This window comes from Schistocerca nitens, chromosome 9, assembly GCF_023898315.1.
Source record: "Schistocerca nitens isolate TAMUIC-IGC-003100 chromosome 9, iqSchNite1.1, whole genome shotgun sequence".
NCBI lineage: Eukaryota > Metazoa > Arthropoda > Insecta > Orthoptera > Acrididae > Schistocerca > Schistocerca nitens.
The window spans coordinates 55,707,315-55,730,863 of record NC_064622.1 but is presented as its reverse complement, the minus strand read 5'-3'; the positions used below and the strand labels follow the sequence as shown (position 1 = coordinate 55,730,863).

Sequence of the window (23,549 nt, the reverse complement as noted above, 5' to 3'; positions counted from 1 at the left end):
CTGGAGCATTATGGACAGGATCCTTCAGCCATCTCGGGATTTCGACGCTATGAAGCGCCAACTGGACAGAATTTGGCACGATACCCCTCAGGAGGACATGCAACAACTCTATGAAGCAATGCCAAGCCGAAGAACTGCTTGCATTGGGACCGCGGGTGGACCAACGTGTTACTGACTTGCTCACTTTGTGAAGCTCTTTCTCTTGGATAAATGGCAATTTTTTTCTGAAATTGTGATAATTTGGTGGGGAATTATCATAATCCTTCCTGGAAACTAAAGCTCTGCCTCCCTCCTTCTTGTTTTTCTAGTTATAATTTTGGAACGTTTTGTACTGCATTTGATCGAGAAATTCCTTACTGGTTACAGTATACCACTCTTTGAACAGTCTGAATTCCGTACCAAAGTACTCCACTATCCATCACACCCTCCAGTTGGTTTGTACAGCGAAGAGTCAAGGAGACAGCAGCGAGTGTGAATTCTTTGACATAGAAAAGGCTTTTGGAGGGATCTGGCGCCGGCCGCTGTGGCCGAGCGGTTCTAGGCGCTTCAGTCCGGAACCGCACTGCTACTACGGTCGCAGGTTCGAATCCTGCCTTGGGCATGGATGTGTGTGATGACCTTAGGTTAGTTAGGTTTAAGTAATTCTAAGTCTAGGAGACTGATGACCTCAGATGTTAAGTCCCATAGTGCTTAGAGTCATTTGAACTATTTTTGAGGGATCTGGCATGGTGGCTGTGTATGTGAATTCGACTCCATAAGTTGACCAGCACATAAACACCAGATGGAGATTCGTGGACAGGACCATCGAGACTAGGTTAATTGGTAATATAATGGCGTAGGCTTCGGCGGCCAGAGTCAGTCGACATAAAAGTTTTATGGGTATGGTACAGCATCATAATGTATAAAACTACTGCTGCTGGAGAAAAACCAACGTTTCGACCACGGTTGCAGTGGACTTATTCTAGGTCTACTGGTGCGTTCTAGCTATGCAGTGTCCCTTATATTTTGTTGCTACTTTTCACTGCGTATGCCATTACGTCATAATTTAAGAAGATAGTTCGTTTCATTAGCCCCGAACTGCATTATGCGAATGGTTTTGAAAGCACAATAGGGGATTAGGTTTGATTAAATTTATGACAGGTTAACGATGCTTCGATTTACACTCACATTATTATAAGGATGATATGATGGGGGTTCCTGACAACTGTTGTTAGGGATTGTGTTTGTGATAAGTAATGGGGAGAATATTATATGGAAAAGAGGTATCTGCGTGGGAAGGAACTGATACATAAGATGTAAGATGTAGATTAGGAGATTAGTAGGCAAGAAAAGGTTGGGATGGGTAAAGGGACGAGGACATGCCAGGGATGAATACCTGGTATGGGAGGGCAGAGTAATAGCTTACCAATCATATCAATCTGTCTTCAACTCACAGAGGAGGATAATGTGAGAATGTGTGTGTTCTTCTTTATTAACCAGCCTTTACGTAAAGTTTCTTCTTTCCTTTTTTTTATTCACATCACAACGCAAATTCGGTCAAAACCAGTAGATCATTGTCGTCTGAGCTCTACATATTCGAAAGACAAACTATTGTTCGAGCACTTTTGGAATTGCACAGAATAGTCGCATATGTACACTTTTTGTGCTTGCAGTTACGTGTGTGTATACACTTTAAAGTTAAATTTCGTGGAAATTGGAGTATGTACTGCACTCGCTCAGCAATGCGATTTATCGGGTTTCCACGGTTCTGGGACCTACTTTGACAGTGCATAGTTCATCGGCAGTTAACATCAGCCGGCTGTCAGCCGCCTCTTCAAAAAAAGGTGCGGTCGTCGTGGAAACAGGCTTTCGGGCTTTCTTGCCCGAGAGGGAAAAGACGCCGCCGAGTGAAGTGTCGCGCTGCTCTTCCGCCAGAGGCGCTGGCGTCGTCTCACGGCGGGTTGTGTTGTGCGGGGTCCAGGCTTGGCGTTAGTCGTCGGCAAACAGCCGGTGAGAACGGAAGCTTGGTATACACGTCGGCTCGCAGAAGGGCGCGCGCGCCCGCGATCACCGATACGCGAGGCATCTCCGTGCTCGAACGAAGGACTCGCCGCTCTGTTTCTGGAGTCGTAAGAGGCACAGACGCGACACCGAGGTAAGCGGCGGATGTAGGATGGCGGCTGCCACAGAACTGATAGAACCTTATGATAAAAAAGAAAGCAATACAACTTTCAGTAAATCATCTGAAAAAAATACTAATGACAAAGCCATGTCAATATGAAGGTGAGATTATCTGCCACATAAAACAGCCGTTTCCGACTTTCAGTCGTCGTTGCCAGGTTTTTGGGAGCTCAATTTTTGTCGTTAAAATGATCGCGCTTCATTGTGTTGATCACCACGCTAGTAAGTCCTTAATAAACTATCTAAAGTGCAATGTATCTATATCGTTGAGTAGAGTAAAAGGTGATTATGTTGATACAAAATGTACTTGTTAATAACCAAACCATGTGAAATATCAGATGTTTTCCAGACTTTCTTTCTTAGGAGTATTATATTTCACGTTCAAATTGAAGACACGAGTGATGTTCACATTAAATTAGCACATGACACGACAACGCGACATGAAAATAAAACTGATTTTGCTCTCATAGCGTTTCAATGGAACATTTGATAGATGTTGACATCATTCAACTCAACTGCATGCATCGAATGGATTGTCACCAAATAAGTTTGTAGTGTCTATATTTCTATCAAATATTATGTTCAAATTTGTGGTAAAATCCGATATTCTTACTTGTTTTTGACAATAGATGGTTTGAATTATTTGTCGCCTAAAAATCACAAAAACTGTGGTCAAATACACCATAAGCAAATCTCTGGCGTTGTGAGAGAGGTGCTTTCTTTCTACCGGTCTCATTCATGTTTGATAATTTAGACAGGCTACTTCTTCGAACACACCTTCTGTCGGCGCGTTTTAAGATTTTCTCTGCTCTTTCTTACCTGCTGCTATTGAAATGGCAGCCTTTGAAACCTACACGTTTTTATGTGATTCACGGGCATACTCGTAATCTCGTTTTAGTTAAATTGTCCTAATCATCACTACACAAAACACAAGTTGTGGCTCAGTTCGCTGTGAAAATGACCTTGAAATTTAGTGAGGGGACTTCGGTGACAGGATTTTTTTTTTAAAGCATAACAATAACGTCCTTCGCAATAGTCGAACATGATCGACTCCACAGACTCATGCTATGCCATTCTTTTGGAAACATACTTCTTCTCAGTAGCCTTCGAGGGAAGATGTATACACATCTTAAGACTACTAGTAAACGCTGCTCTGAAACCGGTTTCTGGAATTTGCTATGCAAATTTTTGCGAAATTTTAGACATCTCTCTTCACGTGTCAAAATTTATACATTCTGCATCCAATGACAAAATATTGTGGCTATTCGCGCTACTCAGTTTCGTAAGCGCTCAATGGAGTAAAAAAATTCGTGTATAATATGCTATTCCTCTGTTTCAAATAACTATTTGTCTCTCTTGATGCACCAATTGTTTAGTACAATATTTGCAGAATATCTGATGGTTGGCTCTCGTTTCTTCTCTTGTCACCATGAGTAACTTCGTCTGTTATAGTAATGACGCAGCAGCAAAAAACATAGTTTTGCCTGATTTGCACATATAAATGTCTCTCATTGTGGTGATTTGCAGATGGAATTCGTAGTTTACTTGGTATATCTTTTCAGTGGTGTATATGGAATAACCTTCTCTACAGAAGGATACAATAAGAAATTATGAAAAGTTGATCATGTTGCAGAAACCTCTTCAGAAGCCTAACAATTCTAACACGTCTACAGTACAATTCCCCAACGGTATTTGTAGTGAACATTAAGAATGAAATTCACAACCACAACAAATACTAGAAGTATAAAGAATTTTTATCCAGATTGTTATTACTACTAGTCATTTTTTTATTATAAGTGTACTATACCGCCAACTGAAGTGGCTGCCTCTACACGATAATAAATTGCTTGACTGGTTCCAGATTTGTGGATGCTCTCCCTCATGATGGAAATTACGGAACATAACGCGTCAATGAAAGGAAGAAGCAGTCATGAAAATTGCAGACACGTGGCAGAACTTACGTATCATAAACAAGTCGGGTTTTCACTTGATAAGGAACGAAACGTTTTGAGAATCATTACGTCGAATGACACGCAGTTTGACAAATCAGTTGCAATTATGTCTTAATAATTAATATGTTGTTCCATCCATTTTCCACCCCCATTGTCTATGTAACACTCCTACACTGGAAGGCGCGAAGTGTACGCTGCAACATTCTACAATCTTCTCGTTCCAACAGCAGCTCATATATTATCAAATGACAACCAGTCCCCTAAGTGGAACTGACAGCTAGAGACAAAAACATGCCTAAAGACGACTCATAAAGGATCACTAGCTCACCGTTAGCCAGGGAATTCCGCTTCCCGTGACAGATGGGTCACTGCAGCGACCTGTTAAGTCAGTAGCCTTACCCACATACCAAGCCCACAAGTATTTTATACTGTAATTTGTTCTGTTTAAAAAATATTCCATCCAGTGTTACGCAGTCAAAAGAAAAGTTTTAGAAGCCGTAAGGAATGGGTTCAGAACAAATTAGTGCAAAGCTAGCGTCGGATCGAGCAGCTCATTTCTCCAGGCGGAGACATCATCCACAAATTTGGATTTAAATTGAAGAAAGGAAAAAAAATGTACCTACTTCTCAAAAGCAAGAAATAGGACACAAAGATATATCTGACATTTCAAAGAGGTACGAAGGCTATTCGGAAACCAAATCCGATCGGTCGCCAAATGGAAACCACAGTGAAAATCAAAAATGTTTTCTTTGCAACAGTTTGCTGCACCTTCCATCTACTTCTATACATTCTCGCCGCTCCGTCGTAGACTCTTGTCGTAGCTTTGTACCAACTTTTCAATATCTTCGTCTTAGAAGGCTGACGCCCGTGTTTTCCACCACTTCTCTACGCCGGTCTGCAGTTCGTCGTATGTGCCAAATTGTTGTCTTCGTAGCTAGCGGTTCGTGTGAGCAGAGGTGAACATCAGAGGGAGCCAAGCCCAGGCCATATGGTGGGTGATCAACCACTTTCCACCGGAAATGCTGCAGGGGTGTTCTCATTTCCCCTGCAGTGTGCGTCCGAGAATATTGTCTGGAAGAAAGAAACGCATGACGTATACGTTATTGGGGGTTGCATGAAATCAGGTAAAACCTTGCAGGGGCACCCATATTTGGCAGGAGGCACTATTTTCTAGGCATCTTTACGTACTCACAGTGTGCTCAGAACTGAAAAGAGCAACGTGACGCCTTCGACAGGAACACTAGAGACACTGCCTAACACATCTGTGCAAAGCTTCATCGGATTTTCACTGTCTTTTCCATTTCGCGACCTATCGGACCTCACTTTCCGAATAGCTGTCGCATTTAAATTCATAGAGTCAGCTTCCTCCTAACGTAATACTAGCAGTGTAAAACTATCGTACTATTGTGACGGTCATCTATATCTGGCTCGAAACAACCTCCGACTGATCGTTGGACTGTTAACGTCACGCTTTCCGTGATAATTAAGCAATTCGCACACTGTGTTGCGTGGTATTGACATGGGACGTGTCAACCCCTGCGAACTTCCGACACTACCTACTAGGTCATGATGTTAGAGCACATGTGTACCACTTTCAGAAAGTAAAGGCGCATGAACACCAGATTTCGTATCTTGTATGGAGTTTGTGCAGTGATTTGCGCATAAAAATTCTAACGTTGCTGCAGTGCGCACACAAACGTATTACTGACAGATAGACCTGCTCTAAATGTGTCCGTCATTTTAACAGTTTGAATATTTGGCTGTGAGAATCCAGATACACATGCTGTACATTTAGTTGCTTTCTGTGCGGTTTTGCAGCCTCAAAGAACCATAAAAGAGGTAACACCGTCTCTTCATGCACCTAGGCTCCTTTATTCTTAAGTTAATCTATTATTCAGTCATGAATAGATCAAATGGTTCAAATGGCTCTGAGCACTATGGGATTTCTGAGGTCATCAGTCCCCTAGTACTTGGAACTACTTAAACCTAACTAACCTACGGACATCACACACATCCACGCCCGAGGCAGGATTCGAACCTGCGACCGTAGCAGCAGCGCGGTTCCGGACTGAAGCGCCTAGAACCGCTCGGCCACTTCGGCCGGCCATGAATAATCATTTTTGACGTTTTCAAGTATCACATGCGAATACATGTGTCACCTTCATACGTCATGTTTCTAACACGTTTGCTCTGCTATTGAAAGGTTACATGCATGTCCCACAGGTACCACTTGAAAACCGCCACAATGGGAAAAACCAGCTAGTCGTGATTAAAGAATAAAATACTGAAGTATAAAGCAGCATATGTTGAAGAAGAAATTGTGTTATTCTTCACACGGAGTTACACGGGAACAAAATTTTGGGTCAACGTTTTGGCTGCAGTAGGTTGTTAATCGTCTTATAGGACCTGTGCATCTGCCAGATGCTAGGTCGAAGAGCACCTTTTGCTTGGCTTGCGGTTCCGCCTGATCCAACGCCCACGTCCGTCTTGGAGGGTGGCGGAGGTGGACCATTTACGCGTTTCACGAAATGAATTTCGCCTTACTCGACAAGAGATAGACACCTTAATTTTATCCATTGTCTGCAGTGTTTCTTCTGTCGCTGTATTACTTTTGTAATAAAAAAGAACAACCGCTTCAGCCACTAATTATGATTTTATTAAAATGAACGATGCATTTCGAGCCCTGGGGGCTCATCTTCAAGTGCTTTGACAGGCTACATCAACTTTACCTTTCGTTTAGTTCTGGGCCTGGTAAGATCACATTGTTGTGTTACAAAAAGCCACATTATGAAATATAAGTCTATAAAACTACGATAAGTCGAAAAGTAACTTACTGTTCGTAGTAGTAGGTGTATGGTTCTCGAGAATGTTTACGTACACATACACACTTTCTATTAAACAGCACATTTGCAGTAACATTTTGACACAGCATATTTTCGAACACAATTCAAAACAAGTCAAAGAGTTTCGACCGTGAAGATGTTGCATTTTTACATATACACAGATATTATTTACAAGGTGTTAAATTATTATTTACATAGATATCTTTAGTAATACAAATATTTTTGAGTACAGTAAATGTGCCTATATCTTATGAAATGGTTACATTATGAACTACTTGTATTTTTCCTACAGAATTGTTATTTTTCCCTACAGAAAAAGTATTTCATAATGTAACCATTCCATAAGATATAGGCACATTTACCACATTTACAAATATTTGTATTATTAAAGATATCTATGTAAATAATAATGTAGCAACTTGTAAATAATAATGTATTTGTAAAAATGCAGTGTCAAAATGTTTTTGAAAATGTGCTGTTGAATAGAAAGTGTGTATTTTTACATAAACATTTCCCAGAATCATACACCTACTACTAAAACCAGTAAGTTACTTTTCGACTTATCATAATTTTATAAACTTACATTTCATAAAGTGGCATTTTGTAATACAACAATGTGATCTTGCCAGGCCCCGAAGTAAACGAAATGTAAAGTTAATGTAGACTAACAAAGCACCTGAAGATGAGCCCCAGGGCTCGAAATGTATCGGCATTGTAATATTATCACGATTAGTGGCTGAGAGCGGTTGTTCTTTATTATTACGAGAGTTAGGTATTGTAGCGAATGTACCAATTATGTAATGAGGCTGGGAGCAGATGTTCACCTATTGCCCAAGGTATACGAGTATGTATGTAACAAAATGTAACTTCTGTAGTACTGTTACGATAACCTTACCGACGTCTCATGGACATGGTTGAAAGAAGGCGACCGTTCAAAAGAAATATTCTGTGTATGTACCTCTTACTTCCCACTGTTCGACTCTGAGGACCGGAACCATCACATACTTCGTGGCCTTTCTGTGTGTATGGAAAATTAATCGATATCAAGTTAATACTGAAAGAAATCGATAAGTTATGTAACATTTTTCACTCCACGCAAACGAGTGTTTATTCAGCTATCGCCATTTCTCAGTGGATCACAAACGAGAAGTCGGATGGAAATAAACCAATTGTAGCGCCATCAAATTATAAAGATTGCATGGATACGCTTCGTCTAAACAAAGCATGTAGGTTGTAAAACTCCACAAAATGTTGCAGTAGTGGACCAAACGATAAAGTTTCACAACTTGGCAAGCACTCTACTTCATCTGGGCTTAGATGGCATTGCTACAGTACTTGGCATGTACTGTGGCCTCCTAACTGGTCAATAATGTTGCTTGTCTTTTACACGATTTATATGGCCGGTATTTTCGTTTGAAATTTTAACTGCATGGATGTACTGTCTTTTAGTTTTAATGTCATCGAAAGACCTAGGTGTGTACTGGTTACAGTACATTTATTCATAACTATATGTTATTTTAGATCTCATTTTATTTTTTGTGTTCACTTACGTTTTACATACTTTGAGCGGTTTTTCAGAAAGCTTTTCTCATATTTCACGTATATTTATTGTTGACTCATCTTTTATGGTGCGCTGCATCCTCGCGGGTTACTTAGTGTCCCCGTGTGTGGTTGTTTCATGGCAGTACATGATATATGGATGCATTCCCATGTGAATGTTGTTCATCATGAACAGGTTCTTGTAAGTGTTTTTCGTGTGTTCTACGTATGTTATGATCTCTGGTGGGTCTTATATTTGGTCCTCTGACACGCCTTGGACATTCATTTTATGTATTTGATATAAGTATGCTCTTCAACTGTGCAAAACTCAGCATTTTATATTTTTACACGACACATAGGTCATGTTCCTTCCGTTTGCTTGTTTATGAGGTATGTCTCCTTCATACATTTATCACCTTCTATAGTTATTTTGTCTTTCAGTGAGTTATTTCAGGGTTTTGCAGATAATGTATATCCTACTGGATAATAAAAATCATGGAATAATTATTTAAGTTAAGAACTAATGTAATTGTACAATGGATTGAGTAGAAATTCGTTATGGTACACTTTAGTTAAATGAAAACGGATATATATGTTCGTTTTATCAGATGTTTAGTGTAAATTCACTTGTATTGTCCTTGATTCTCATTCTGTTTTTAATGTGTCTTTATGTTGCATGACTGATAACTTGATAACGTTATCGTTACTGTATTATGCATACAAGCCTGAAGATGGCGCACTGAAGCGCCGAAACTGGTAGCTACAAAATAAATAAAATCATAAGGACGGATGTAGGCATTTCATTTTCTCACAATATTTCTTATGTCCAAACAGGGTGCTTTCCCGTAAACCACATTCTTATCTTCTTCTTTTCTGAAATCGTCAAATGGTACTCTCCACGAATCCTACGTAATAAATGTATTTCCCTTTGTAGGCCATCTTCGCTCTCCGCCATCATTGTGGCGTTGCCGGATATTCAAACGGAAATGTCTGTTAATTTTAATTCACAGTTAAAAATTTCCTTCAGTTTTTCGAGTTGCATCATCTAACTGTTGAGAATTGTGGATCAAATGCTGCACATTTGTCTAATTTCTTTGTTTTTGGTCATATGCTGTGTTAGAGTATCATTTATATCTAAAATTACCGTCATGTATTTGCACAGTCTGTTTAAAACTTTTGTTCTGTATTTTGATATCCTCTTTTGCTCATAATTCTCCACAGTTTCTGTCAACATCATCAAATGCTGTAATAAAACAAGTACTAGATACTTTTCCCTATTATACTCTGTTTGTGGATTATTTGTTTAATTATAAATACTCCTGCCCCTCCCCCCTCAACCGATATGGCATTTGTTCTTTGCCTAATAAACTCTCAGATATAATTTTTAACCTCTTGTTTACTATTCTCACACATGTCTGAATGAAGCCGGTTACAGAGTAAAATTCTTTTCTGCCATTCTAATGCTGTTGGTGTAGTGTTTGTTCTGCATCGACAATAATATCAAAACGGTTCAAATGGCTCTGAGCACCATGGGGCTTAACATCTGAGGTCATCAGTCCCCTAGAACTTAGAACTACTTAAACCTAACTAACCTAAGGTCATCACACACATCCATGCCCGAGGCAGGATTCGAACCTGCGACCGTAGCAGCAGTGCGATTCCGGACTGAAGCGACTAGAACCGCTCGGCCACAGCGGCCGGCGAGAAGAATATCATTCATGTTGCTGCTTTACAGTTCATTGAATAGTTAGTTCAAATGGTTCAAATGGCTCTGAGCATTATGGGACTTAACTTCTGAGGTCATCAGTCCCTTAGAACTTAGAACTACTTGAACATAACTAACCTAAGGACATCACACACATCCATGCCCGAGGCAGGATTCCAACCTGCGACCGGTGCGGTCTCGCAGCTCCATACTGAAGCGCCTAGAACCGCTCGGCCACACTGGCCGGCTGAATAGTTAGTCCTATCTTGATTATTGTTGTAGCCTTCTTGTGTAATTTTACTCTCTTACGTCTGAATCGCCTTCTTCTTGTTCTTCTCCTTCTTCCTGTAGATACATGATAATGTTATTGACGCTGATAAGTTGTCTCCACCACCTGTTCGTTGTATTGATACATGTCATGGTCGTGGGTAGTTCAACGTCTGAATTACATCTTTTTGTGTGTCAGTTGACGCGATTCCTTTTTCTAGTCTTCTGCTTGTGTTGAGAATTTTGCATAGTGTTCTTGTGCCCATGAAATCCTCTTCCAGTTGTGGTCCGTAACTTTGATAATACGAGGGTCAGTCAAAAAGTAATGCCTCCTATTTTTTTTTCTACGTTTAATTGTCAGGAAATTTAAATGCAATTACATAGATTGAAAACCACAACATTGAGGATCATTTTGTCATTTTTCAATGTAATCTCCGCCCATCTCTACAGTTTTGGTCCATCTTTGAACAAGGGCATGTATCCCAGCACGGTAAAAATCACAGCTCTGCTTCCTAAGCCATTGACGCACGGATGTTTTGACGGCCTCCTCATCTTCAAAATGAATCCCACGATGAGCTTCTTTTAGTGGCCCGAACAGATGGAAGTCTGATGGTGCCAGGTCAGGGCTGTATGGGGGATGAGGCAAAACTTCCCATCCAATTTTGACAATCTCGTCAGAGGTGTGACGACTGGTGTGTGGTCTTGCATTGTCATGCAAAAGAAGAACATCTGCCATTGATTTTGTTGGGCGAACTCGCTGAAGACGTGCTTTAAGTTTTTTGAGGGTTGTGACGTATTGAACAGAATTTATTGTGCATCCCTGCTCCAAAAAATCAACCAGAATCACACCCTCTGTATCCCAGAAAACTGTTGCCATAACTTTCCCTGCCGATCGCACAGTTTTGAATTTTTTCTTCCTCGGCAAGCTTGTGTGACGCCACTCCATTGACTGCCTCTTTGATTCGGGTTCAAAAAAATGCACCCATGTTTCGTCCCCGGTCACAATTTTTTTCAGAAACTCATCTCCCTCCAAACGGAAGCGCTGCAAGTGTTGGGAGGCTATTGTTTTCCTTGCCTCTTTATTCTGATCGGTTAACATTCTTGGAACCCACCGTGCACAAACTTTTGAGTACCCCAATTGTTTAATAATCGTGATCACACTGCCTTTACTAAGAGAAATAATGCGACACACTTCATCTGCAGTCACCCGACGGTCACCACGAATGATGTCATCAACTTGCTGAATGTTGTGTGGAGTCACTGCACTCACCGGCCTGCCGCTCCGCTTTTCGTCAGTCAACGGTGTTTGCCCTTCAGCTTCCTTACAACGACGAACCCATCGTCTAACAGTGCTGACATCCACTGTCACAACACCATACACCTTCTTCAGTCTTTCATGAATGCGTATGGGCATTTCACCTTCTGCATTCAAGAATTCAATCACACAACGCTGTCTCAAACGAACATCGATGTCGGCCATCTTACAAACTTCTGCTGTGCTGCCACCTGTTGACACAGAAAGTTACTACTGCAGTGGATTGCAGAAGAAGGTTTGAGGAATGGCGCCAAATTCAAATTTTTCACTTAACTTAATTTCTTTAAGTAGAAAAAAAAAGGGAGGCATTACTTTTTGACCGACCCTCGTACATCTTCATATACACAACATTTTGTTGCAACTGAATTCGACCCTTTCATCCTGATTAGTTTCAGGCTTCCAACAGATGCGCCAAGAGACTTCATGTGTCTGTAGGTTAGTGGCCGTTAATCGATATTGTGAGTATCTGTCTCTCTATTCTTAGTACACTTACCGAATGTGTACCACGTGTCAGCCATATCGATGCTGCGTACTCTAGCGCTGATCTTTTAAACACTCCTTAAGCATATGGACTAGTGTTTCGAAGGGTGCCCCGTTTATTCTGCCTTTGGTTAGCCGAAGTAACACGAGTATTGTATTCCATTCGCTGACTGCGTTGTCTTTGTGCCATGCCCGTGGCACTATGCCCTTCATCGTTGTTCCTGGGTATTCACGCTGCTGGCAGCCCAGAGATTGACCTGTATGCTTTCCAGTACCTGTGATCTACTTGACCTTGTGATCTTATCGACGTGTAAAAATACCAGTTGACCTTCAAATACTTGCATGAGTCGTTTGAGCCGGCCGCGGTGGTCTAGCGGTTCTGGCGCTGCAGTCCGGAACCGCGGGACTGCTACGGTCGCAGGTTCGAATCCTGCCTCGGGCATGGGTGTGTGTGATGTCCTTAGGTTAGTTAGGTTTAAGTAGTTCTAAGTTCTAGGGGACTTATGACCTAAGATGTTGAGTCCCATAGTGCTCAGAGCCATTTGAACCATGAGTCGTTTGTTCAAAAATGGTTCAAATGGCTCTGAGCACTATGGGACTTAACTGCTGAGGTCATCAGTCTCCTAAAACTTAGAACTACTTAAACCTAACTAACCTAACGACATCACACACATCCATGCCCGAGGCAGGATTCGAACCTGCGACCGTAGCGGTGGCGCGGTTCCAGACTGTAGCGCCTAGAACCGCTCGGCCACCCCGGCCCGCACTCGTTTCTTCGTTCGATCAGTAAACCTACCGGGATGGTACCAAACAGGTACAAGTGGAAGGTGCAAAGTTTAGGGAAACCGACCGGGTAGCAGGATATGAGTTTCTCGGTACTACCAGCGGCAGCAACTGTGGTTTCACCCACCTGTTGGTGGTCGCAATTGGTGCACTTCCAACAAGCACCCAGCATCGGAAGACTGGGCTACAACAGCTTCGCACAGTGCCTAACTGTTAAGTCCGGCGCGCATCGTGACGTCATCAGTGGCGGCGGCCGCTCCCCAGGTGGTCCCTCAGCCAGAGTTGCTGACCTGCGGGCTGGTGCTCGTGGCCATCACGTGCGACCGGCCGCTAGCGAGGAAAGTCTGGCGTGCGCCGCGCTGTGGCACACTTTAGCAATCGCAGCCGTCTGTCTGTTTCTCCCTCTCTCTCCGTGCTTCCGTATTTGTGTCTCAGTTCCATTCCACCCGACCAGCTCGAAGCAACTGATCAGTGGCAGATATACAGTTCACTGCACTCTGCTGCATAAGTGGTGATAGTGAAAACGTTTCACCTGATGGGTAGACAAGAGGGTGATAACCGTGGAACGAAAAACAGGAAGATTAGCATTTAAAGCCACATCTATATCAACACTCCACAAGCCACCTGTCAATGGGGAAGGATACTTCTGGTATCACTTCCTAATTCCCCCATCCCCTTTCCTGTCCCATTTCCGAATCGGGACTAGGGGGAATGATAGTCGGTAAACCTCTGTATTAGTTCCAGTTCCTACATCTACATCTACGTCTACATCCATACTCCTCAAGCCACCCGACGGTGTGTGGCGGAGGGTACCTTGAGTACCTCTATCGATTCTCCCTTCTATTCCAGTCTCGTATTGTTCGTGGAAAGAAGGATTGTCGGTATGCCTCTGTGTGGGTTCTAATGTCTCTGATTTTATCCTTATGGTCTCTTCGCGAGATATACGTAGGAAGGAGCAATATACTGCTTGACTCCTCCGTGGAGGTATGTTCTCGAAACTTCAACTGATGTGTCGGCAGCTGGGCCAACACCTTGTAGATAGGGGTGGCTTAAAGGGCACGCGAGACTAACGCAGACGGGCGTGAAGTACTGGAACAGGATACGTAATTAATGCTATGAAGAAAAGAACGGAGCATCTCATATACTTATCTTTAATGTCTTCTTGTACAACTCTATGGTGAACACAAGTGAGACTCTAATTACAATCACTGTAAGGCTAATGGCGCCTTGCTAGTTCGTAGCCATTAACTTAGCTGAAGGCTATTCTGTCTCTCGGCTAATGAGAGAGAAAGGCTTCGTACGTCTAGTCGCTAGCTCTGTCGTCCGTACAACTGGGATGAGTTCGAGTCAGTCTCTCGAGACCTGCCTTGTGGTGGCGCTAGGTTTGCGATCACACAGTGGCGACACGCGGGTCCGACATGTACTACAGGACCGCGGCCGATTTAAGCTACCACCTAGCACGTGTGGTGTCTGGCTGTGACACCACATCAACAAAAGCCCGTACCGACCTACTGAGCGTCTCTCCTGCAGTCTTCCACTGGAGTTTACCTATCATCTTCGTAACGCTTTCGCGATTACTAAATGATCCTGTAACGAAGCGCGCTGCTCTCCGTTGGATCTTCTCTATCTCTTCTATCAACCCTATCTGGCACGGATCCCACACTGCTGAGCAGTATTCAAGCAGTGGGCGAACAAGCGTACTGTAACCTACTTCCTTTGTTTTCGGATTGCATTTCCTTAGGATTTTTCCAATGAATCTCAGTCTGGCATCTGCTTTACCGACGATCAACTTTATATGATCATTTCATTTTAAATCACTCCTAATGCCTACTCCCAGATAATTTATGGAATTAACTGCTCCCAGTTGCTGACCTGCTATATTGTAGCTAAATGATAAGGGATCTTTCTTTCTGTGTATTCGCAGCACATTACACTTGTCTACATTGAGATTCAATTGCCATTCCCTGCACCATGCTTCAATTCGCTGCAGATCCTCGTGCATTTCAGTACAATTTTCCATTGTTACAACCTCTCGATATACCACAGCATCATCCGCAAAAAGCCTCAGTGAACTTCCGATGTCATCGACAAGGTCATTTATGTATATTGTGAATAGCAACGGTCCTACGACACTCCCCTGCGGCACACCTGAAATCACTCTTACTTCGGAAGACTTCTCTCCATTGAGAATTACATGCTGCGTTCTGTTATCTAGGAACTCTTCAATCCAATCACACAATTGGTCTGATAGTCCATATGCTCTTACTTTGTTCATTAAACGACTGTGGGGAACTGTATCGAACGCCTTGCGGAAGTCAACAAACGCGGCATCTACCTGTGAACCCGTCTCGTGGACGAATAGCGCGAGCTGGGTTTCACACGATCGTCTTTTTCGAAACCTATGCTGATTCCTACAGAGTAGATTTCTAGTCTCCAGAAAGTCATTATACTCGAACATAATACGTGTTCCAAAATTCTACAACTGATAGACGTTAGAGATATAGGTCTGTAGTTCTGCACATCTCTTCGACGTCCCTTCTTGGAAACGGGGATGACCTGTGCCCTTTTCCAATCCTTTGGAACGCTACGCTCTTCTAGAGACCTACGGTACACCGCTGCAAGAAGGGGGGGCAAGTTGCTTCACGTACTCTGTGTAAAATCGAACTGGTATCACATCAGGTCTTGCGGCCTTTCCTCTTTTGAGCGATTTTAATTGTTTCTCTATCCCTCTGTCGTCTATTTCGATATCTACCATTTTGCAATCTGTGCGACAATCTAGAGAATGAACTACAGTGCAGGCTTCCTCTGTGAAACAGCTTTGGAAAAAGATTTTTAGTGTTTTGGCCTTTAGTCTGTCATCCTCTGTTTCAGTACCATTTTGGTCACAGAGTGTCTGGACATTTTGTTTTGATCCACCTACCGATTAGAGATAAGACCAAAATTTCTTAGGATTTTCTGCCAAGTCAGTACATAGAACTCGGATTTTCTCGTTGTGGTCATTTCTCGAGACTTATGTGAGAGGGAGCAGTATGTTGTCCGACTCTTCCCCTAACGTATTCCCTCGGAATCTCAGCGGCAAACAACTGCGACTCTCTTGTAGCGTCTGTCACCGGAATTTGTTGAGCATCTCCGTAAAGTGCTCGCGCCGACTAAACGACCCCCTTCCATGATACTTGCTTTTCGCAAAGCCTCGGCAGGCATCCTCAATTTGAAAACGGCGCCTGTGGAAATTTAATGAAAGACACCTACGACCGTTTGCATGAGCAAACATCACTACACAACATTTCTGCTTATTGGTTAACTTTAAGTTGAAAGTTTGAATAACTTACTTGGAATGGTAACGGAAATGTGGCGCTGCTGTAAGAAACCAAGTTACGAATTTTATATAACAACAAAATTTATTTAATAAAAATCATGAAGAATCCTCCTTGATCACTCACTTTACTTAACAGTACAAATACACTCCTGGAAATGGAAAAAAGAACCCATTGACACCGGTGTGTCAGACCCACCATACTTGCTCCGGACACTGCGAGAGGGCTGTACAAGCAATGATCACACGCACGGCACAGCGGACACACCAGGAACCGCGGTGTTGGCCGTCGAATGGCGCTAGCTGCGCAGCATTTGTGCACCGCCGCCGTCAGTGTCAGCCAGTTTGCCGTGGCATACGGAGCTCCATCGCAGTCTTTAACACTGGTAGCATGCCGCGACAGCGTGGACGTGAACCGTATGTGCAGTTGACGGACTTTGAGCGAGGGCGTATAGTGGGCATGCGGGAGGCCGGGTGGACGTACCGCCGAATTGCTCAACACGTGGGGCGTGAGGTCTCCACAGTACATCGATGTTGTCGCCAGTGGTCGGCGGAAGGTGCACGTGCCCGTCGACCTGGGACCGGACCGCAGCGACGCACGGATGCACGCCAAGACCGTAGGATCCTACGCAGTGCTGTAGGGGACCGCACCGCCACTTCCCAGCAAATTAGGGACACTGTTGCTCCTGGGGTATCGGCGAGGACCATTCGCAACCGTCTCCATGAAGCTGGGCTACGGTCCCGCACACCGTTAGGCCGTCTTCCGCTCACGCCCCAACATCGTGCAGCCCGCCTCCAGTGGTGTCGCGACAGGCGTGAATGGAGGGACGAATGGAGACGTGTCGTCTTCAGCGATGAGAGTCGCTTCTGCCTTGGTGCCAATGATGGTCGTATGCGTGTTTGGCGCCGTGCAGGTGAGCGCCACAATCAGGACTGCATACGACCGAGGGACACAGGGCCAACACCCGGCATCATGGTGTGGGGAGCGATCTCCTACACTGGCCGTACACCACTGGTGATCGTCGAGGGGACACTGAATAGTGCACGGTACATCCAAACCGTCATCGAACCCATCGTTCTACCATTCCTAGACCGGCAAGGGAACTTGCTGTTCCAACAGGACAATGCACGTCCGCATGTATCCCGTGCCACCCAACGTGCTCTAGAAGGTGTAAGTCAACTACCCTGGCCAGCAAGATCTCCGGATCTGTCCCCCATTGAGCATGTTTGGGACTGGATGAAGCGTCGTCTCACGCGGGCTGCACGTCCAGCACGAACGCTGGTCCAACTGAGGCGCCAGGTGGAAATGGCATGGCAAGCCGTTCCACAGGACTACATCCAGCATCTCTACGATCGTCTCCATGGGAGAACAGCAGCCTGCATTGCTGCGAAAGGTGGATATACACTGTACTAGTGCCGACATTGTGCATGCTCTGTTGCCTGTGTCTATGTGCCTGTGGTTCTGTCAGTGTGATCATGTGATGTATCTGACCCCAGGAATGTGTCAATAAAGTTTCCCCTTCCTGGGACAATGAATTCACGGTGTTCTTATTTCAATTTCCAGGAGTGTATATACTGGCCCATCATCAGTAATACAAAATAAAAACAGCAATTTTATCCAACATGACTCTCTCTCCTAACTAAGATGACTGTAGGAGCCACCACGCAGAGCGTCTATAGGCCTACTCACCAGAGTCTCAGCAGGCAATGCCTAACCGTCTCCCCTCGTCCGGGGTCCACACGCAGTGGCCGGAAGGGCTCAGAGAGTCTGCACAGCCGCTATTTGGCAACCTAACGGGATCTGCGAACGCTCGGGGAACTTATGTCTTTCTGGTCCAGTGCAGTCGAACTCTAGTTAATACAATGGTTGGCTAAACTGCAGCTCCACATTCACAGAACCCACAGCAGACAGCCCACGCATACGTCAGCAGACGACCCGCATTCACACTTGCAGACTATACTAAGAGTGATAATGTAACATAATTCCGATTAATAAATCTCGTATTGCTCTTCCCTGAGTGTCAGAAGGGCACCCAGCTGTGTTCTGAGTATAACACCATTGTGTCAAGCCATGTAGCGGATCACATGGAGCCGTTACACCATTCTTCGTTAGATCGTGTCGTATCTGGTAAGGATCCCATACTGAAGAGCAATACTCAGGAATCTGTCGAATAACTGATTTGTATACCACTTCTTTTGCAGATGAAGTACATTTCCTTAAGATTCTTTCTGCGTATCTCAGTGTACCATGTGCTTTTCCTACTATTTGTTTTAGTTAGTCTACATCTACGTCTACATCGTTGTTCTTGTCTTGGTCTTCATTCCACAGACTGGTTTGATGCAGCTCTCCCTGCTAGTCTATCCTGTGCAAGCTTCTTCATCTCCGAGTAACTACTGCAACCTACATCCTTCTGAATCCGCTTAGCGTATTCATCTCTTGGTCTCCCTCTACGATTTTTACCCTCCACTCTGTACCTCCAATACCAAATTGGTGATCCCACGATGCCTCAGAGCGTGTCCTCCCAACCGAACCCTTCTTTTAGTCAGGTTGTGCCAAAAATTCCTCTTCTCCCCAATTCTATTCACTTCCTCTGACCATTCAGTGAAACTGCACGAGAAAAACGTTATCATTACAAAATATCTCAATTGACTTTCAAGTATAATATCTTAAATGATTTCAGTAGATTTAGTAACAGCAGCAACATAAGCAGTGCGTCACGCTGTTCGTAACATAGGTTCAGAACGAGAAGTTATGCAGATACAGTTCAGCCCCGCAACAGGCGGGATAACCCGACGGACAGGGTAGGCGGTATAAACTCGCTATCGACGGGTTTGCTGGTGGGTGGATGGGGCAGGTCCCGTACAAGGTGAGCTGCAGCACACTAAGAACCAATCTTAGAAAACTAGTAACAGTGCACTGCTTTGCAAAGGGCGGCGCTATTTCATTATATTTCCATTTAACTGCCAAACAAATAAACCAACAAAAAAATCATGTGCTCAATCAACGAATATGGTGATAAGCAATAAAGTACTTGACAACTGGGTAGCCCTTTGATTACAGGAATGAAAAACCAATAAGACTTACGTGCTTCCTCCCCCCCCCCCAAATTAATTGCCATACTGTTACTTGTACTAATTATGTAGCAAGAACAGTCATTACACATTACTTTTAAATGGAAGAAAATTCAAACTCGCTGACTTCTGACATGTTCTACCGTAAAACACTAGGCAGTCGGGCAGCTCTTACTAATGTTAACTCCACTATTTCAAATAGCTAAGCAACCGAATCTCAGATGTCAAACTTTCTTTACCAGGCTGCCCATAACAACTACAGTGGAATAGTACATTCTTATTTTAGCAGAATTTACCATAGAAAATCACAGGGCGGGTCAACTAGCAACTCCATCAAAATGTTTAACAAATACCTAAGTAAAATACGTACAGTTAAAAGGAGCTCTCATTAAATTAGATTAACCCCACTGAAATGTCTTGCAAATGCTTAATTAAAATGATTACAGTGAAAGGCACTCTGATAAATTTAGACATTACTGTATTTAAAAGGAAGAACAACACACAGTTCAACCCTCAACATGGTCCACGGAAAGCCACTTCAAATATGACCAATTTAAACAGGCAGTTCTGATTAATGTACCTCCTCTATCACTGTAACACAAACAATGCAACATCCACACATTTCGCAAACAGTTGTGACTAACGTCTCTAAAAAAAAAAAAAAAAAAAAAAAAAAAAAAAAAAAAAAAAAAAAAAGTCGTGTGACGAGGGCCTACCGCTCGCCTGGTGCAAGTCTTTCGATTTGACGCCACTTCGGCGACTTGCGCGTCGGTGGGGATGAAATGATGATGATTAGGACAACATAACACCCAGTCCCTGAGCGGAGAAAATCTCCGACCCAGGGAATCTCTCCCGGGAATCGAACCCGGGCCCTTAGGATTGACAGTCTGTCATGCTGACCACTCAGCTGCCGGAGGCGGAGCTGCTTCCATTAAGATAAATATCAGTTCTTTCGGAGCGAATCCCGATAAACACAGTAGACCTTCCAGGAAGGAGAAACAACTTGTAGCACTACGGTTCTACCAAAACAAGGCGCAGAAACCACAGAAAGAGATCCACCAAAATATTTGATGTTGACACTCTAAATCTCCTCACGCTCGGCACAGGCAAATTTCCAGAGTTCCATCGCCACCACAGCCAACCTCTTCGAGGGATGGGGTCTGTGCTCTGCAAAAGCCATTTACTATCAGCTCCCGATAGCGGAGGTGAACCGGCCTCGCGCCACGAAAGTGCTCCTTCCAATTCGGCCCTCCAATTCTTACAGCCTTCATGTCGGTCAAAGCTCCTTGAGTGGAGAACCACCAAAGATCGTGATCCGCTACCGCGATCTAGCGATCGATTGATCGATGAGAACCAGCACGGCTTAGGAATAATAGGGTGCATTGGAATCCTGAGTAAAACCAACCTGCTTTCAGAAAAAAAAAAATGTGTTGCATTGCTTATTGAATACCCCTCGTAGATTTAACTCTCCTCCATTTCACACTATCTGTCTGGACATTTCGCAGGGACGTAATTCATTTATTGGAGGAAGGAAGGCAAAGTCGTTCTGGGTGTCTCGCATTTTTCCTGCTGGGCCACAAACGAGCTGGAACCAGTTAAACTCGACCTTCAGTACGTCCTTCATATCGGCCAGCACCGGGGTTCCATCTCCGCCGCTACGTCCCGCAGCGTGTGTGTTTGCTTCGCTTCTCCACGGAAGCGTGCAACAGGCAGCCTTCTGGCCGTCCCGGTGACGTCACAAACCAAGCGGCCTCCAGGGTCGGATGAGTGTATTACGCAATGAGCTGGTCACAATCTACCATGTGTTAGCGTCGGAGTAGGTAACGCGTACGTTAGGCGCTTAGGTACGAGCAGCCAAAGACCGACCGCAGCAATGGAAAACATTATACAATGAAGCGCCAAAGAAACTGGTATAGACATGCGTATTCAAATACAGAGATATGTAAACAGGCAGAATACGGCGCTGCGGTCGGCAACGCCTATGTGAAACAACAAGTGTCTTGCGCAGTTGTCAGATCGGTTATTGCTGCTACAATGTCAGGTTATAAAGATTTAAGCGAGTTTGAACGTGGTATTATAGTCGTCACACGACCGATGGGACACAGCATCTCCGAGGTAGCGATGTTCAAATGCGTGTGAAATCGTATGGGACTTAACTGCTAAGGTCATCAGTCCCAAAGCTTACACACTACTTAACCTAAATTATCCTAAGGACAAACACACACACCCTGCCCGAGGAAGGACTCGAACCTCCACCGGGACGAGCCGCACAGTCTATGACTGCAGCGCCTGAGACCGCTCGGCTAATCCCGCGCGGCAGGTAGCGATGACGTGGGAATTTTTCCGTACGAGCATTTCACTAGTGTTCCGTGAATATCAGGAATCCGATAAAACATCAAATTTCCAACAGCGCTGCGATCGGAAAAAGATCCTACAAGAACAGTACCAACGACGACTGAAGAGAATCGTTCAACGTGACAGAGGAGCAACCCTTCCGCAAATTGCTGCAGATTTCAATGCTGGGCCATCCACAAGTGTCAGCGTGCGAACCATTCAACGAAACATCATCGATATGGGCTTTCGGAGCCGAAGGCCCACTCGTGTACTCTTGATGACGGCACAACACACAGCTTTACGCCTCGCTTGAGCCCGTCAACACGGCATTAGATCGTTGATGACTGGTAACATGGTTCCTGGTCGGAGGAGTCTCGTTTCAAATTTTATCGAGCGGATGGACATGCACCGGTATGGAGATAACCTCATGAATCCATGGACCCTGCATGTCAGCAGGGAACTGCTCAAGCTGGTGGAGGCTCTGTAGTGGGCGTGTGCAGTTGGAGTGATATGGGAGCCCTGATGCGTCTAGATACGACTCTGACAGGTGACACGTACGTAAGCATCCTGTCTGATCATCTGCATCCATTCGTGGCCATTGTGCATTCCGACGGATTTGGGCAATTCCAGAAGGACAATGCGACGCCCTACACGCCCAGAATTGCTACATAGTGGCTCCAGGAACACTCTTCTGACTTTAAGCACTTCCGCTGGCCACCCAACTCTTCGGACTTGAACATTATTGAGCGTATCTGGAATGCCTTGCAACGTGCTGTTCAGAAGAGATCACACCCTTGTACTCTTACGGATTTATGGACAGTCCTACAGGGTTCATGGTATCTATTCCTTCCAACACTACTTCAGATATTAGTCGAATCCATGGCACGTCTTGCTGCGGCACTTCTGCGAGGTCGCGTTGGCCCTACACGATGTTAGGCAGGTGAACCAGTTTCTTTGGCTCTTCATTGTAACCGGGTACCCCTACCTAAAGTAGAATTGACAACTAGACATAATGAGCAGCGAAACCGCCACTATAAAAGAAGGCGGGGAGTATAGTGAAGTCAATAGAGAAGCTGTGACAGCAGACTGCGTCTTTCAGAAGCGCTCCTTGACTCTCGACGCGGAGTAGTCATTGGGCGTCAACTGAGTAACAAATCCATCAGGGACATTTCAACCCTACCAAAACTGCCGAAGTCCAGTGTTGGTGAGATGATTACGAAGGAAGAATCACGGCTAAACGAAGACAGATAGACCTTACGTACTGACGGTCAGGAACCATCAAGCATTACGGAGGGTGGTCGTGAAAAGTCGGATGAAATAAGCAGATGAAATAAGTCTTGATTTCCAAAGCGCTACCAGTGGTCCAGCAAGTGACTGTTCATGAGGAGTTGAAAAGCACGGACTGCAACGGTCGAGCTCCTCCTCATAAGCCACATATTTCTCTGGTCGGTATTGGCGACGCTTCAGGTTCTGTAAAGAGCCACGCCACTGGACAGTAGATGACAGGAAATGAGTGATTCGGTGTGATGCATCAACCCGCACCCTGTGGCAATCCGGTAGAACGACTTGGGTTTCACAAATGCCAGGAGAACATTACCTGTCAGCTTGTGTATCGCCAATAGTAAAGTGCGGAGAAGATGGTGTTATGGTATGGGAGTTGTTTTTCGTGGTTATGTGAAGAAGGATATCAAAACATTATACTGCATTGTATACTGGAACAGTTCAGAAGCGATGATTGTTTGTATTGGAATGACAATGCACCCTGTTGAAGCAGAACACGTGAGGT

The 23,549-nt window shown here is 44.3% G+C and overlaps 1 protein-coding gene across 1 annotated transcript in view; it reads left to right on the top strand.

Moving 5' to 3' along the window:
• The first annotated feature begins 1,984 nt into the window (after positions 1–1,984).
• LOC126203699 (endoglucanase E-4-like) overlaps positions 1,985–23,549 on the top strand; it is a 390,595-nt gene continuing 369,030 nt past the window's right edge. The window contains exon 1 of the mRNA XM_049938068.1: positions 1,985–2,134. The gene's annotated coding sequence lies outside the window, so the exon portion shown is untranslated. The remainder of the gene's footprint in view (positions 2,135–23,549) is intronic.